Genomic DNA, 11,241 nt, shown 5'->3' on the forward strand with positions numbered 1-11,241 from the left:
TACCAGAGTCCTTCTTTCGTTTCCCATATTCCCATAGCCTCCGCCTAATGTCTCGAATACGTAGTGAAAAATCTTCCATGATGACGTAGTCGCTCCCCTTCAGTTTGTGACAGCTTCGCAAAATTTTTGTTTCCTCCCGGAAATCTAACAGCTTTAAAGTTATTGGCCTTGTTTTGTTTACCTCCGGTTTGCCTAGTCGATGGATCAGTTCGATTTAGACCTCATCTAACTTTGAAGCATCCTTAATGACCTTTTCGTTCACTGCCTGTTCCAGGGATTCGGAGTTTTCTTCTTCATCTTCTGGCATACCATACACGATGAGGTTAGATCTTCTGGATCGATTTTCTAAGTCATCTATTCTCAACTCCAGGGATGACAATTGTTTTTGTAGGCTAGCGACTTGCTCAGTGCAGGCTGATACATTATTATCAAGGCATGTTCTGTAGGCTGCGATGGTCACCCTTGCCAACACGGTACCTAGGCGTGCCGTTAGATTGCTATCGGGATCCCAGTCTGCACTGGATAGAAGAAACTTCCAGAGGAAAAGAGAAAGCCGATGCGTGGCAAGGAAGACAACTATCAATGTTTTCTCGTGCTTCTATTTGCAATGTTTTTTCTGATTTCAAAGCTGTCGCACCTTATGAATGTATTGTGTGCATCCCGGACAGCTATTCAAAAAATACACCGCGTTTTGCTGTTTTTATTTGGGCATCGACATGGGAGAAAACCAGCCGAACGAATTTGTTTCGCACTGTCAAAAGCGGAGGGCTTGGTCTGGCACACCTGTTTTGCGTCAATTGTTTAGCGATTTATTTTCCTCCATGATCGAAGTGATGTATTTCTAAGAACGATTATGCAAGTGCGCTTGCAGAGGCTGCTGCCTGGAAGAATAGTGTCATGCAAAAACATGAAAGGTGCTGTGACTGGCTACTTGCGCGAGGTTGCTCCGTCGTGCAACATGTTTTTCTACGTTTCTTCCCAGGATACCTATGCAATGTCACGAAGAAAAAATTGAGCAAAGACCTGGTTAATGTGACGCTGCCGGTACCTTTGTACCGGTCACTTCACCGTGGAGGGCCTGGGCAAGATGTTTTAAAGCGAGTTAGTAGGATGGCCGTTAGGTCAGGAGTTAAAACATTCTTTCTCAAACTCCTTACTAATACGCTCCCTGTTAAAACATGGCTGAATTTTAAAGGGATCTTCGTGCCATGGACGACAAGTTGTTTGCTGTGTAAAAAACATGAAACGATCGAGTACGTTTTCTTATACCCCTGTCACACGGGCACTTTCGATCCTCATTGAGTCAATGCTCATCGAACTCAATGCAGATCGACGGTTGTCACACGGCCACTTTCAAGCGCAATCGAGCTCGATCCTGCTTGACTCGATGCCGATTCCTCAAGAGTGCTTGAGGTTCCAAGCACAATCGAGAACTCTCGCTCTCATGAAGCTATAAAAATAACACAAGTTAACAAAACCAAACCACAATTGTTGTTGTTGTGATTAAAATGTAATACAGAACATTTTGCAGGTACTATGCCTGCTTATATGCAAAGATTTGAAAGTAATCTCGACACCACGCTCCAAGCTTCGCCGTCAGTGTAAACAAAGATGGAGTCCTCCTGCTCGTCGGCGCGGAAACTGGAGCGAGCGCGAGACAGCCGCTCTCATCGACTGCTGGCAGGACCGCCTAAATAATTTGCGGCGCCAGAAGAGAAACGCCGCAGTCTATGCAGAAATCGCGGAGGCGTTGCGGACCCTCGGGTTGCATCGCACAGCAGCAGAGGTGCGCCACAAAAACTTGGCGCAGATACGCAATGTACCGATTTGGCTACGGATTTGGCTCCCGCTGCCCCCGACTGCACAGTGTTGCCGGACATCGCCATGTTATGGCTGTCGGTGGAACATTTGGCGCCACCTAACACACATGAGGGAAACTTCTCAATGAGCATTGAAAATGCCCGTGTAGCACCGGATGTTTCGAGCGTGCTCGAAAATCTCTATGCAGATCGAGCTCAATGAGGATCGAAAGTGCCCGTGTGACAGGGGTATTAGAGTGCTGGGACCCTATCTTTCTTTGGGATACCCTCCAATAAACGATTAAAAAAGATATTCCTTTCCACCCTTATCGAATCCGATTCCTCCCAGTCGAAAATGAGGAAGTGCCCTATGATTTGATTATGCTTCTCGGCCTCAACGGTCTGTGGAAAAAGCGAATGCAGGTGCGACACGCAGATACAAACATTCGCTCTTCATGTGAAAACTTCATTGAGAGTGCTGTTTATCTACACGAAGCTTTCGGGGTGCAGACTGACCCACCAGAGTGGGTTGCTGTGTTTGATGATTTGGTTATTTTGAAAAGATTTTAATTCCTCAGCACCTACCCAAGTGTAGCTGAGGTGCTTTAATTAATTGTTACTTGTGTTTCTCAAGGCAATAAAGAAAAAAAAGGCTCATGGTGTAATGGTTAGCACTCTGGACTCTGAATCCAGCGATCCGAGTTCAAATCTCGGCGAGACCTACGCTTTTTTTTTCCACTTAAACTGCCTTGGACAGTTTCTTGTGCACCCGCTTGCACCGCTTCTCCTCTTTCCGGCGTGGTCTTGTGGCTACGATACCTGCCTTTCTCCCAGGAGGCCCGGGTTCGATTCCCGGCGTCGGAAGGTGTGGTCTCATGGCGCAATGGATGCGACTTCCGGCCACCGAGCGTGACGGACGTGCGATGACGGGCTCCGTTGAAGCAGCTACAGCGGCCATGTCTGGCCGCGGAAACCGGATTTTTGCATCTGACAGTGATTATCAGGTCGTATTGCCGAGTTTGCCTAAAGGGAGTTTTGTCGAGAACACTCTTCTTTTGCTCAGCGATATCAGGGCCCGCCCATTCAGTGGTGAAGATTGCCGCGACGCGCTCGCTCCGCTTTCTCTCATGCCTGAAGTTATCGCCCTGGGGGCGTACCGCATGAAGCATGTGTAGGCCGTGACGTTTAAGGACGCCGACGCTGTGAAGCAAATCGCCAGCGCGGGTGACCTGCAAGTGAAAAACGCCAGGTGTCTTTCATTGATCCTGCCAATCGAGATGTCGGGATGAAGCTTCACTGGCTCCTTCACAGTGTACCGGACGACGATGTGCGGCTCGCCTTCGCAGCATTCGGGAAGGTGACCGACATTTCAAGGGAGTGGTGGCGAGCACTGGGCGTCTCCGACAAGAGCTCAACAACGAGGATTGAGACCCTTAAGTTGAATGCTGGTGTTCAGCTTGATGACCTTCCGCACCAGTTGAGCGTCATCGGCAAGTTGGCTCTTGTGGTTGTGTCTGGCAGGGCTCCGCTTTGCCTGCGCTGCAGCGGCACAGGTCATATTCGGCGTGAGTGTCGCATTCCTCGCTGCGGAACCTGCCGACGGTTCGTTCACCAGGAAGGCCAGTGTCCTCGCACTTATGCCAGTGTAACCGGCCCTGGGAATGGTGACAGGTCTTCCGAGCTATACATGGATGAGGCTGATGCAGAAGAGGCCTCGCAGGCAGAAAAACCCGCTGCGGTACTCACGAAACCCACGCTTTATGTTCAGGTAGCGGCAGAGCCTTGCCCCAGCGTCAGCACAATCCCAAGTTTGAAGAAAGATGCTGGGCAAGAAGCGAGTGCGGCAAAGGAGGGCACACTTAAATGGCATATGTGCAAGTTCAACGCGAAACTTTGGCAAAACGAAAGTTTTGTAAAAGTGACCACGAAAGAACATGAAAAACTACTTTCAGCGCAGCCCTCCAGTTATGCAGTAGAATGGGAGGAGCTGAAGCAGCGAGTAAAGAATATGGCGATCGAAAATGCCAGTACACTTCGATATGCTGAGATGCAGAAAGAGAAAGAAATGCACAAAGAACTCGATTCTTTGCTTAGCATGGATATCTTTCATCCAGGAATGTACACGAGTGAAATAAAACGTGAAAGGCAGATTGAATGCCTTCACACTGATAGGTACAAGGTAGCACTGATCCGGGCGAGGTCTGAAAAACTCTGGGCGGGAGACACGCCAACAAAACGAGCGCTGTCCGACAAGAAAAGATACTCGAATCAAAAAGAAATACGGCAAATTAATAACGGAGGCATCGTCACTAGTGAACCCGCTGAGATAAAAAACATGATATTAGAACACTACAAGGAATTGCTTGGCCACACACGCGAAGTGAAAGACGACTTCCTGACCGACTTTTTGCACCAAATGCCAAACCTCGATGAAGTCAGAACACGTCTCCATCAACACATTACTTCGGCTGAAATTGAACAAGCAATCGACGAACTGCCAAAAGGAAAGTCGGCAGGACCTGATGGCCTAGGCGCTGCATTCCACAAAGCATTTAAGCTCCCGGTCGCCCGCATTCTGCTCAGAGTGCTAGTCGAAGCGTATGAGCGTAAGCAAGTTCCTCTGTCATTCACCAGCTCGCACATCGTTTTAATTCCAAAGTTTGAGGATCCAGAAAAACTCTTGTTGGTAGGGTCTAATCACCCGATAAGCCTCACCAACGTGGATTACACGATATTCATGAAAGTACTGGCCAAAAGGCTACAAAGTGTGATAGCAAATCTAGTTGGGCCACACCAGACGTGCGGCATTAAAGGCCGCAGCATCGCAACAAACGTACACGTTGCACGGACAGTTTTTGAATGCTGTGACGTGCTTGGTGCCCATGTCGCAATGATGCAACTGGACCCCGCCAAAGCCTTCGACCGGGTTTCGCATGACGCCCTGTTTCTGTTACTGGCCGCTGGCCGCGTCTTGGAGGGCGTTAGAATGGCGTATGCGAACTGCACGACGAGAATTATTGTTCATGGGGAGCTCACTGATAGCGTGAGATTGTCACTAAGACAAGGCTGCCCTCTATCATCCTTATTGTTTGAAACCTATCTCGAGCCTCTCTGTTTGGCGATAAATAACGACCGTATAAGTGGTTTTAGGCTACAGTCAGCGCATGTGAAAATACTAGCGTACGCAGATAACATTGCTCTGTTTTGTTCGAACAGAGAAAGTGTTCAAGAAACTACCACTGTTGTGGAAAAATTCTCTCAACAGACAGGCTGCAAAGTGAACTGGGAAAAGAGAGCTGGGTTTTGGCACGACGACTGGGACGTCACACCTCAGCACTTTTCATGTTTGCAATGGTCGAACTTGCCGACTCAGTATCTGGGCGTGCCAATCGATTCATACCGTGATCCCACCCACTACTGGGGCAACGAAGCGGAGAGGGCGAGAGAGAAGACAAATAGATGGCAAGGAAAACCACAGTCAATGTTTTCGCGTGCTTATGTGTGTAATGTGTTCCTTGTTGCCAAGATATGGTATGTCATGAATGTGCTTTCCGCTCCTCGGATTAGCATCCAGAAAATCAACCACGTCTTTGCAGTTTTCATGTGGTCATCAACGTGGGAAAAATGTCGCCGAACAAACTTGTTTCTTCCGATAAAGGCTGGTGGGTTGGGGCTTGTGCATTAATTTTTGCGACAGGTTGATTCACGCTATTTTTTTCTTCGTGACTAGGGCGACGCCTTCTTGCGGACAGTCATCCAGGCACGACTGCGAAAAATTCTCCCTCAGTTTGCGGTCTCCCTCCAGTGAGAATATAGGTGGCGCAGTGACAGGTTACATGCGCGAAGTTGCCCGGTCGTACAGAATGTTGCACGCGCGTTTTTCAATGGACTACTTGAGCAATGTGTGCAAACGGAAACTCTATAAGGATCTTGTGGATGTGATGATTTTATTGCCAATATACCGTTTACCGCACCGTGGAGGCCCTGGACAAGATGTCTTAAAACGTGTGAAAAGGATGCCAGTTAAACCCTCAGTTAAAACTTTCTTCTTTAAGTTACATTCCAACACACCACCAGTTGGTAGTATGAAAACGGTATTTTCGTTCCTTGGACAACAAACTGCCCTCTTTGCAAGAAGCCTGAAACAATAGAACACGTCTCTCTGGACAGTTGGGACCCAATCTTTCATTGGGACGTCCTCCAGAGAACACTGAAAAAGAACTTCCTTTAAACCCATATGGGATACGGTTTCTACCAGTTGAGAGTAAGGGCATACCTTTGGATTTAATCATGCTCCTGGGCCTCCACAGCCTGTGGAAAACGAGGATGCAAGTTCGACATGCAGATCTCATTACACGTCCCGTGCGCGAAAACTTCATTGAAAGTGTAGTGCTCCTTAGAGAAATATACAGGGAACTGCCCGATCCACCTGAGTGGATTACCTCACTGAACCAACTTGTGTGTTTGAAGAGATTTTAAACCTTTCGTGATAGCCAACGTGTCGCTGTCGCAGTTTTAACATTTATGTGAAAATTGTTTTGTTTCTATGTCAAATTAGGCAATAAAAAAACAAGTCTCATGGCGTAATGGTTAACACTCTTGACTCTGAATCCAGCTATCCAAGTTCAAATCTCAATGAGACCTGCTCTTTTTTTCTTTTTTTCCCACTTAAACTGCCTTGGACGTTTCTTGTGCATGCGCTTGCATCGCTTCTCCTCGTTCCGGCGTGGTCTAGTGGCTACGATACCTGGCTTTCACCCAGGAGCCCCGGGTTTAATTCCCGGCGTCTGAAGGTGCGGTCTCATGGTGTAATGGTTAGCACTGTGGACTCTGAATCCAGCGATCCGAGTTCAAATCTCGGCGAGACCTGCTTCTTTTTTTTCCTTTTTTCTCTTTTTCCCACTTAAACTGCCTTGGACGTTTCTTGTGCACACGCTTGCACCGCTTCTCCTCGTTCTGGCGTGGTCTAGCGGCTAGGATAACTGGCTCTCACCTAGGAGGCCCCGGTTCGATCCCCGGCGTCGGATGTTGCGGTCTCATGGTGTAATAGATTCCACTTCCGGCCACCGAGCGTGACGGACGTGTAATGACTGGCTCCGTCAGAGCGGCAACAGCGGCGATGTCTGGCCGCGGAAACAGGGATTTCGCATCGAGCAACAATTACCAGGGGCGCGATTACGGATCGCTCTCAATCGAAACTGTCTCAAAAAGTGTCTCATTTGCCCCTCTCCTATTGGTCGGCCTTGGACGGCGGCCATTTTGCTTTTTTGCGTCACTGACTGACGTCGTAGATGGCCCAGAAGTGTTGACGTTGGCCACCTAATAAAGCAGGCAGATTGAGACGATTTTTTGAGACTGGGAAATGTAGTCTCAACGCGTTTGAGACAGAAAATGGCGGCTGTTTATTTTGCCATACGCGGCTGGCCGCGCGAGCAACGGCGTAGGAGAGTGCACGAAGACGGTTTTGACTTGCCAGACGAGCTGTTTCGTCGCCAATTTCGACTCAGGAAGGAGACTGCACAGTGGCTGTGCGACCAACTCGCTGATGAACTGGGAGATGCGCGGGCGAGTGCGCTGTCAGTGCAGCGACAGGTGTTGTGCGCGCTGCGCTTCTTCGGCACCGGTGGATTTCAAGGCGCCGTGGGCAACGAGGGCAACGTTGCTATAGCCCACCCCACTGTCAGCAAGTGTGTGCGGCGGGTGTCAGCAGCAATAGTCAACGTGGGGTCGCGGGACGGTTGGGTGCGGTTCCCGGCGAGCCCGGAAGAGAAAGCGGCGGCGAAAGAGGGCTTCCTTCGCCACGGCAGCATCCCCGGCTTCGTTGGGTGTGTGGACGGCACGCTTATCGCCATCAAGGCGCCACGGGGCGATGCTGCACACAAGGCCGCCTTTTGGAGTCGTAAGGGCTTCTACGCACTCAACACAATGATAGTGAGTAGGCTTCGCTCTCCGTTTTTGACTGCATGTTCGGCCTTAAGCTCGGGCCTTGACGGCGGAAGTTCACAACTAAGCTTGTGGTGTGCTTTCTCTCACAGGTGTGCGACTCCAACATGAGAATTATAGCTGTTGACCCCCGCTGCCCAGGATCGGACCACGAGGCCTTTTCGTGGCGCTATTCGTGGTTGCGGCAGGAGATAGAGCAAGGACTGCTGCAAGGTGGCGAGTTTCTTCTGGGTAAGCAATAAGAAACCCCCACCTCGGTTACAAATTCCGTGGTGAGGCAAAAATGAAAACCGGAAGAGGTTATCGAGGCTTACTTCACCTCCAAAAGGGGTGACAACTGTGTCGGTTCGTCTGAATTATGTCTAGCAAAGAAACATCGAAATCTTACATTGGTACATTGGGGCTTTCCATTCCTACTGATCACACATGGCCCTGTCGATAATGTATTCGCACTGCACACGGTGTGTTTGCGTGTGTACCTTGTTTCCTCCTCCTTTATAAGTGTCCCTGTTTCCACAAAATAGTCAGTCGCAAGTTCCGCGCTTTGTGTCTGCGTATTTGTGCCTCTTGTTGACCGGTCATCTTCGCTGTTTTTTTTTTGGACATTGCTATGAATCTGCTGCCATTGTATCAAGAGTGATGAGATTGAGGACGACAGAGGCCACGCTTAACTGCACACCATTTCTGTTATGCAGGGGACAGTGGCTACCCTTTGGAGCCCTGGCTTTTGACACCTGTGCCAGGGCATCCCAGTCTGGCGTCTCCAGAGTGGTTGTCCAACTCAGCGCATAGCTCCATGCGATTCGTTGTGGAGCGCCCCATCGGCGTGTTAAAGAGCCGCTTCCGGTGCCTGCAAAGGTACTGGAGGCTCCAATATGAGCCGGAGCGAGCGGCCTTCATAATCGGAGCATGTGCTGCGCTGCACAACCTGTGTTTGAATGACCCCTTGCCAGAAGAAGGAGACGTGGATGCCGCTGCCCGGACCACGACGAGCCACCTCCGGCTGCAGTCCACACGCAAGGCGCTGCAAGCCGCCTTACCTACCTGCGGGGGAGAGCAGTGCGCGACGGTATTGTCAAGCTTTTTCGGAGAACCCGTCTCCAGAGGCTGGCATACCTGCGCACGGTGCGCCGTCAGTTGCGGCGGCAACTCCAGCGTCGCCAGCACTGAGCCCATCGACACCACCTCGCAGGGTAGCTGGCCAAGGTGTTCATTTGTGCAACACAGCAGCCACGGTTACTGTTGGCAGCGTCATCCCCACATGTCAGTGTACGCTTGTGTGTGAGCAACTCGACATTGTGCCCCTAGCCGCAGCCCGCAAAGTGCCGACTTTTATTTTTTTTTGTTTCGTGTGTGTGCCTACAAGCTGCCGGTGCCGAAGAAGCGCAGCGTGCACAACACCTGTTGCTGCACTGACAGCGTACTCGCCTTCGCACCTCCCTGTTCATTGGCGAGTTGATCGTACAGCCACTGTGAAGTCTCCTTCCCGAGTCGAAATGGCGACGAAACAGCTCGTCTGGCAAGTCAAAACCGTCTTCGTGCATCCTCCTACGCCGTGTGCGTGTGCGTGTGCGAAAAGTGAAGTGTACTGTGAAACAAAGCACCGAATGTTTGTGATGCTTATTGAAAGGAGGAAGTCCCACTGAAGCAATTTTTTTGCTCGATATGCATTCAAGGGCTGAAATGATTTCGATGGACATATTGTAGTGCAAGAGACGTCAAGTGCTCATTGTTGGTATTTCAGTTAAATTTGAAAGGTGTGCTTGCACCCTGTAATTTAGGAATAAATAAAAAAGACACAACCAAAGAGGACAACACACCTCATAGCGCATCCCCTACCGTGATGACATCGGTGGGCAGAAGGGCCATCCTTCAAGCTCAGCCAGTCTGGCTACCAGCGTTATCGAGTTAGGGGACGCGCAGTGAGGCGTGTTGTCCCCTTTGGTTATGTCCTACTGTGAGGAGGATTTTTTTTATTCCTAAATTACGGGGTGCAAGCACACATTTCAAATTTAACTGAAATACCAACAAAGAGCACTTTACATCACATCTCTTGCATTACAATATGTCCATCGAAATCATTTCAGGGTTCCTTTCAGCATGCACTTTTATTTTTTTTAGCAGCATTTATCACAAGTGCTTTTATTTGAACAGATAGGTGCAAAATGCACTGCTTGCAATACCATGAACAAGTAACATCTTCACGTGTGGTACACAAATTGCAACATACAAACATGATAAACATGGCAAGACTAGCGGCCTACGTGTTACCACAGCTTCTACGTGAGTTATGTAAACATAAAACGCACTTCAGCCCATATTAAACCATGGTACACATCTAAAGCAATGCGCTGTACGTGTGTAATACATTTCGCCTGACTAGAAAACGTGTATCACCCACAAAATGCATGAATATCAATACGACAACGTGTGATGAATTTCTGCTCAATGGCAAACCATAGCAGTTCCTAGAAGATTGACGCACAACGGTATGCATCATGAATATGGCAAGTTGTGCTGTCATAATGACTGTAACATGAAAAAATTCTCATTCATCATCATCAGCCTGACTACGCCCATTACAGGGCAAAGGCGTCTTCCATGTCTCCCTAATTAACCCTGTCCTTTGCCAACTGCGTCCACTGTGCCCGCAAACTTCTCTCATCCGCCCACCTAACTTAGTTCCGCCCCCCTTGCTATGCTTTCCTTCTCTTGGAATACACTCCATTACCCTGAAGGAGCAGCGGTTATCTTGCCTTCCAATTACATGCCCTGCCGAAGAAATATTGGTAAACTGCCATTCATGATCTGAGAGGACCGGCCATATCCGCTCCACCCCATTCTTATCCGTCTAGTTTTTTCCATCTCACGATCAGCTGTCACTGCCAATTGTGAACTGCTGTTCCCTTGCTAGACTGTAGAACATTACTTTGGCTTGCTGCATGCTAATTTTTAGACCCACTGTTCTGCTCTGCCTAACTCGTTCTTCACCTGAGTGACTCAGCATGGCAATGTCATCAGCGAATCGCAGATTATTTAGGTACTCTCCATTTACTCTTATTCCGAACTGTTCTCTATTCAGACCTCGCAATACTTCTTGTAAACATGCGGTGAATAGCATTAGCGAGATCGTGTCTCCTTGCCTGACGTCCTTCCTTATTGGAATTTTAATGGTGACTTTATAGAGGACTATGGTAGCTCTACAGTTCCTATATATATCTTCCAATATTATGGCACAAGCCATGGTAAGCCCCGTCGTGGCACCCCAGTGTTTGTTTGAAGTATTCTGCTACCGATGTGGAGCAGGTTAACTGTCAGCAATGGCGGTCACATTGCGACGGACAAACAGTGTGCGTGCGCTATGCAATGTGTAGACACGTTCAAGAACCCCGTGGTGTAAATTAACCCGGAGCCCTATACAACATTGTTCCTATAAGCACGTGTGTCACAACGTGTCGTTAAAGCACACAATCGTGAATGTGCAAAGGAGGAAGAATAA

At 49.0% G+C, this 11,241-nt stretch overlaps 2 non-coding genes across 2 annotated transcripts; both read left to right on the plus strand.

The window, feature by feature from the left end:
* Positions 1-2,450: 2,450 nt before the first annotated feature.
* TRNAQ-CUG (transfer RNA glutamine (anticodon CUG)) lies at positions 2,451-2,521 on the plus strand. Its single transcript has one exon. It is a non-coding gene; the product is annotated as a tRNA-Gln (tRNA).
* A 4,075-nt stretch (positions 2,522-6,596) lies between these two features.
* Positions 6,597-6,668, plus strand: TRNAQ-CUG (transfer RNA glutamine (anticodon CUG)). Its single transcript has one exon. It is a non-coding gene; the product is annotated as a tRNA-Gln (tRNA).
* Positions 6,669-11,241: the final 4,573 nt, after the last annotated feature.

Source organism: Amblyomma americanum, chromosome 1 (assembly GCF_052857255.1).
Source record: "Amblyomma americanum isolate KBUSLIRL-KWMA chromosome 1, ASM5285725v1, whole genome shotgun sequence".
Classification (NCBI taxonomy): domain Eukaryota; kingdom Metazoa; phylum Arthropoda; class Arachnida; order Ixodida; family Ixodidae; genus Amblyomma; species Amblyomma americanum.